Raw genomic sequence first — 7237 nt, 5'->3', positions numbered from 1 at the left:
TGTGCCTAGACCACGAAGGGCAGACAATACAACATAATACAGACAACACAATATAGGCCTTGCTCTTTCTGCTTCAAGGCCATCCTGAAGTCATGAGTCATGAGTCACATATTCGGTTTATTTGGTGAAGATTATGAAAATAGATTGTGGCCAACTGCTTGTATGGTTCACTGCTGTGCACATGCAGACTTAGGTCAGGAGGACTAACCCCAATATAAATAAAGCAGCAAGATTGTCATGGAAACATAGATGATCTACATGTAACTAGGTCATTAGGTAGGGTGTGTAAATAAAAATCACACCTGTGTGAAGTGAGGGGCGCCAATATATTAAAGTCTAACTCATGTTGCTATGATTAGCTGATGTAATGGTGATGTATAACAAACAGTGACAAAACAAACATTACATTCTCTTTATTGTCAATGGTGTTTTTAAAACAAACATTGAACTAAAAACAAACATACATTTTCCTTTCATTGTCAATGGCATTATTAAAACAAACATTGAACAAAAAACAAACATTAAACCTGTATATAGGAGGGGCTAGCGCCCCTCAAAAACAGGAAAATGGTCTATGTTTAAGTAGCTACCATTTACTGTATCATGGCCGAACCTGTGAATAGACAGAACTGTTGAGTAAGAAAATCACACTTTAAACAAACATCAAACGTTAAAAGTTCATAGACATGGCTGCCACATGCCATCACGTTTAGTACTCTAAACAAACATTAGAAAGTCCATAGACTTGGCAGCACTTTGTTTGTTTAAAGTGCTCTAAACAAACATTTAAAGTGCTCCAAACAAACATTTAAAAGTCCATAGACATGGCTGCCATATGGCGTAATTTAACAGTCTGACAGGCATTAGTCCGACACCCTACCCAAAACCCTAAACCTAACCTCACAGGAAGCCACGGGTTAGTTTTAATCTGCCACAGGTTAGTTTTAACCCATTGAGACCTGGAACGCATCTGTGTCACCTTTATAGCTCTTAACCACTTCAACCAATTATTTTAAACTTTAGCTATTTTTGTGAATATATGTGCCGCAAATCTTTTAATTTTATATTCTTTCACAGCGAACGTTTTTAACTCAAATCTTTGCTTCTGGGGTGAAGAGGGTCCCTGCAGGTCAGGAACAACATATTTTGAGATGGGGGTCGGCGGATCATTTTTACATTATAATTTTTTGGGGGTCCTTGACACCGGCAGCCTCAGTCCTAAATGTCTTAACCCATTTAGACGTGAGAACGATTCTACAAAATGTCTTCTAAATCATGACAGTTTTCTGAAAAACCCTATGTTTCTATGTCAGTGGTTCTCAAACATTTTCATGTCAAGGAACCCCAAAAATTATATGTAATTGGCCACCGACCCCCATCCCATCTGAAAATATGTTGTTCCAGCCGGACCCCCGGCCCAGAAGCATAGATTTGAGTTAAAAACGTAATAAGGCAGACGCTCACTCTATTCTGTGATGCAAGTTATTGGCAGACACTCCCTAAGCAGGCTTCACGCGGGCTCTTTAAAGGGCTTTGGTTTTCCCGTCCCCTCCCCCTACCCCCCCCCCCCACACACACCACCCACACACACGAGTGTTTATCTGACGCAAACTCCTTCGTGTTTGTTTTAAAACAGTGAAATAAACAAAAGTTAAAACGTACCAACTTCCACCTAATGGAAGACGAGGAGAGTTGTCAGTGTTGTCAGGGAGTGGAAACTGCCCAGAGACATGACGGTCCATGAGTCCATATTCCCCAAGAGACCAGGTGCGTTAGCTTACCTAGCTACTACTACCTACAGACTAGTTAATTAGCTGCTTTAGCATTCATGGTTAATAGAGGTGAATTGTTTGTTTGTGTGTAATGTCATGTCACTAATTATATTTACAAAAAGTAAAATGAAAGAACTAGTCAGGTCAGGATATAAAGCATTGTTTGTGTGCTGTGCCTGTGAAGTGAATAATATTGTATTTGTTTGCTGTTAGGCAGAAATATCATATTTGATATGATTTAGGCCTGAAATTTAAAAAAAAAGATTTTTTCTGAAAAACCTCATGTTTCTATATCAGTGGTTCTCAATATTTCATGTCAAGGACCCCAAAAATGATATGTAATATGCCACCGACCCCCATTGAAAATATGTTGTTCCAGGGACCCCCCAGAAGCAAAGATTTGAACTGAAACTCTGAAAGAATATATATTCAAAGATTTGAGGCAAATTTTCACTATTTTTTCAAAAATAGCAGACCTACAAGTTCATAGTGCGCTATGAGCTTGTAGATCTGCTATTTTTCAATAGCTAAAGTATAGCATAATGTTTAAAACACCAAAAGGGGTCCGCCCCAAAATGGCTTAATGCCCTATACTTCTTCATACAAGACTGTCACACTAAAGTATGAGAATATGCATTTCTACAAGCTATGTGCAAATGTTTTTTTTAAATACTAAAATAACAATAACTGAACAAGTATTCCAACTATAATTATTATTATAAGTCAATGTCAAACAATTTACAGTAATAAAACCATACAATAAAAAAAAATTACTCTACTATATTCATAGTATATTCATGTAAAGTGTCCTTGTTTTTTTAAGGTGCTATATAAATTCAAGTTATTATTATTTATGATTTATGAACCCCTAATGGCTCCTGATGTGCAGGTTGGTGCCTTGCATGGTTTCCGCCGCCATCTGTGTATGAATGTATGTGTGAATGGGTGAATGTAATGCACAATCTATGTAAGGCGCCTTGGATAAAGGCGCTATATAAATGCACCATTTACCATTCATGATGTCCGCTCTCCTATATAGCTGTGAATGCTGGACCCTGAAGCCTGCTCTACCGTCCCTGGCCCCACTGTGCTACACCAGAATGCTACGTGCAGTGCTAAACATCAACCAGGATGAACACGTTACCAACATGCATCTGTATGGAGTTATACCGAGGGTGGGTGAGAGAAGATGGCCTCCAGGAGGAGGAGAATGAGGCTGGTCGGTGCCATTGACACTGGGATTAAATGGTGCCATTTATATAGCGCCTTTATCCAAGGCGCTTTACATATGCATTACATTCACACACACACACACACACACACACACACACACACACACACACATTCATTCACTGATTGCGGAGGAAGCCATGCAAGGTACCAACCTGCACATCGGGAGCAATTTTGCCCAAGGACGTGCTCTACCTCCTGAGCCACAGTCGCCACAGTCGTGATGTATGGAGGATGGAGAGGACTGGAGACCCCGCTGGAGGGCTCATCTGAGGACCAACTAAAAGAGGACTTCTCTATCTCTGTCTATCCATTGGTGGGTTCCAAACTTTGACCCTGCTGGCCGCCATCCCTTCTTCTACAACCGAAGTTTGTAGAACAGCTCAAGGTACGAACCCTTTTCCCCATCTTTGCTGCTGCTGCTTGTGTTGTAAGCAAATTAAGCTGTGTGTACACTGCAAGCTGTTGCTGTCATTTTAGGAGGCAATTAATTAGTGGCAATTAATGAAACATGTTCAGTCAGTGACTGTTTGTGTCTCTGGGATTGGATGCTGCAGTCTGTGTTGTGTTGTGTTTCTGATCTGGGATTGGACGCTGCAGTCTGTGTTGTGTTGTGTTTGCCACTGAACAAACTGAGTTGTTGTAACAGAGAATAGTATTATCATGTGGATCTTGGCCACTTCAATTAGCCTTTTAAGTTCAAGCTAGAGGTTTTGGGCTTTCACATGATGACAGCCATCATTTAAAAATGAAGACTGATGTTCATCTACACTACAGTTAGTAGATAGTTAGCTATTTAGTTAGGCTGCTGTGTTGTGGGTGTGTTGAAGATTGTGTGTTGTGACGGCTATTGTTTAATGACTGGCTTGACGGCAAAACTTATCTCTATGTACTGGTCAATTCCTCATGGCCCGCCGTGGCCATAATTATTTCTTTCTTTCTTTTCTTGCTCTCGCTCTCTCTCTGGTTGGTTCATATGACGCTGGCTTGTGTCAACACCTCTGTCAATGTAGGCCTTTTCTTAAGTCCTGCCAAGCATGTAGCCTCATCCTTCTCTCTCTCTCTCTGCATGTAGCCTCATCCTTCTCTCTCTCTCTCTCTCTCTCTGCATGTAGACTCATCCTTCTGTGTCTGTCTGTCTGTCTGTGACCCGACCCCTGGTATACTGTAGGTCCCTGTAGAGTAGACAGAGGTTCACATTTCTGGTGTGGTCCGTCCATGTGACACCTAGTTAGTACATTGTTGTGCAGACTGACTCCATCCAGGGCCCTTGTCCTGTGTGTCCATGTCTCGGCCCCATACAGAAGGCACCGTACAGCAGCACTGATGACTGCTGTGTGAGAGAGGGACACTTCCTTTGTCTTGTATGTGTAGGACATGTTAGTGATGCGTGACGCGTGGGTGCATACATGTCCATATGCTTTATTTAAAATTATTCATGGTACCTACATTGAGTTTGGCAGTACAGTAGTAAGGAATTGCAATACACACACACAGAGTGTTGGTATCAGTTTTTCTGTCTTGAGTCCAGGGTTCTCTGTCTTTTCAGTTCAGTTACTATTTGTATGAAGACCACCTCTCCAGAGATGGCCCTCCTGATCACTCCTGGTGTTCCAGATCTTATTGACCACAGTGCAAACCACAGCCCAATAGAAGTCTTGTTCCATAGCAGACATGTTTTTCATCAAAGACTCCATACAATACTGCATTATAAGTATAACGTTAATGTTAAAAACCGATCTGTGGCATTTTCCCCCATACATCTCTAGACCTCTGACAGTCCACTAGCAGATTCTCTATGGTTTCATCTGGGTTACAGTTTGCATCCGGGCATTTAACAGTTTTTACAGTTTTTACAAAACAACTCCATTTGACCACCTCCCTTAATCCCTTAATGACATCCCTCTTTTTTATGGATATACTTTTACTACCAATGTTCTTTAAACATACCTGTTTTTGTTTTTCATCAAGATTTCTTTTTTTTCTAACTTGTGTATATATATATATTGCCATTATAAGCTCATTTACAGGCAATTTGTTTAATTTTATAAGACCTGTTCAATTTTCTCTCAGTTCATCAGTGTGAAAGCAAAATAAGTGACATTACACTTTAACCCATTTTGTTATACGTTAGCTATTGAAAAATAGCAGATCTACAAGCTCATAGCTTGTAGAACTTATAGGTCTGCTATTTTTGAAAATCGTAAAAATGCGGCACAAATCTTTGAATAGGTATATCTTTCAGAACGTTTTTTTTATTTCGACGTCAGGCCTGAATGGGTTAACCTGCCACGCATGGCTAGAACTGGCCCTGGGACAGTGAGGAGGAATCAAGTGGCATGACGACGACTAAATTGGGGAGAAAAAGGTTATAAAAGGGTTTTCATCATATCTTATGTATTGCAAATGAATTCGCAATACATCATTCAATTTGTAGTTTGAACAACGAGTGAAAATACATAGATGATGGTAATCACGCCTTAGGACTTTCACTGTGCCTCTTGAAATATTGGAAGGAACTCACATTGTTGCAATGTCATTGCATTTTGTCATCGATAAACCTTATCTTTAGGAACACATGTCACTCTCTTCTGTCAATGTCTAGGCTAGTGGTTCCCAAAGTAGGGTACTGGGGACCCTCTGGAACACCCTCAAGGACCCCTAGGGGTCCTTGAGGGTGTTCCAGAGGGTCCCCAGCTAAATGATAGTTTGGCACCAAATGGACCCTTATGGGTCTATAACTCTGAGTTAATTTAAGTCTCAGAGTAAAACAGTGATTTTACAAAATAAATTGGGGGTCCCAGAAATGCAGGTCAAACCTGGGGGCCCTTGAAATGAAAATGGTTGAGAATCCCTAGATCCGTAAAAATCATGTCAATTTGGGGGTCCCTGACATGAAAAAGCATGGGAACCACTGGACTAGCTAGCTACCAAGAGGTTAATTCAGGGCAGGTTACGCCTGAGCAGTGATGTGTACTAGTACTAGTACTGGAAAGTCTGGCGTGGCATTGTGAAATCCATTATCTCGACCGCGGTCGAAAAATGATGATGGTTTGGGGTAAGTCCCTGTGACATACAGTACTAGCATGTAGTAGTGTCCTGTCACTAAGTGTCCCAGCCAGGGGAGACATCATGTTTCTCTTTTGGGCCTTTGAGATGAAAGGTTTGGGAACCACTGGCCTACAGAGATATGGGCTATATCCCTAAACTAATTTGCCATTTTTACTATTTAAAAAAACCCTTTAATAGTTCAAATAGCCGATCTACAAGCTCACAATGTTTCGATGTAAATCGGCTAGTTGAACTATTTTAAAATGGGTTTTTTTAAATAGTAAAAAATGGCAAATTAGTTTAGGGATAAGGGTGGCACAAGATGGAGCTAGTATACACAAGAAGCAAGTATACAGTTGTATAAGAACATGGTACCTGTAGGATATTCTCTCATCAATACTAAAGTTCTTGGTGGGATAATTTAGTTCCTGCTTTGATGGGTTACATAATCTACTACATTGCCTGTGTCCAGTGTCCACACATCTGACGTGGTGCCAGAGTGACGTTTACTTTCGTTTCTGCCATAACCTGTTGGACTGGTGAGTCACCAGTCCATGGTGACCTACTTTATTAAATACCATTGACCCCTCCAGTAAGGGCGATTTGCCCCAGACTGCCTGGTCGCCCTCCCTCTGACTTCCTATGTGATGACACACACTGTAATAAGTCAGGATGAATTGGGAAAACAAAGCCAACAACTGAATTAATTGGAAACTCAACTTCCATTTATTCATATAACCACCTTCAGAGAACCACCAAACTCCAGAAAGTGGATACAATAAATCAATTCACAAACTACATGTCATTTCAAATGTATAAAGAGTTTCCTAGGGATAGCCTGCACTACTGTATATGACACCCCTAGGTGTTTCTGGCTGATGGCAATTTGAATTAATTACTTTATTAAAGTTGATGCTCCAATTTGATAGCAGTGGCAGTAAATCTGTTCACATTAAGTCTGTGTTAGTTTTGTTTTACTATTATGTAATTGTAGGAAAAGACTGGAATCCTGCACACAGACTTTTATTTCATCAGGCACTTATTACTTACGTAATTGAAAACTTGTCATTTAATGCAAGCACCTTATTGGGTCAGCTGTGGCGTCCATTCCATTAAACAGGACAGAACTGAACAACCCCTAGCCTCTCCCCATCCATCAGGCTCACAGAGGCTAAATAAGATCA

Source organism: Protomyctophum bolini (assembly GCF_963924005.1).
Source record: "Protomyctophum bolini genome assembly, chromosome: 5".
Lineage (NCBI taxonomy): Eukaryota > Metazoa > Chordata > Actinopteri > Myctophiformes > Myctophidae > Protomyctophum > Protomyctophum bolini.
Note: the sequence above shows the minus strand (reverse complement) of the source record.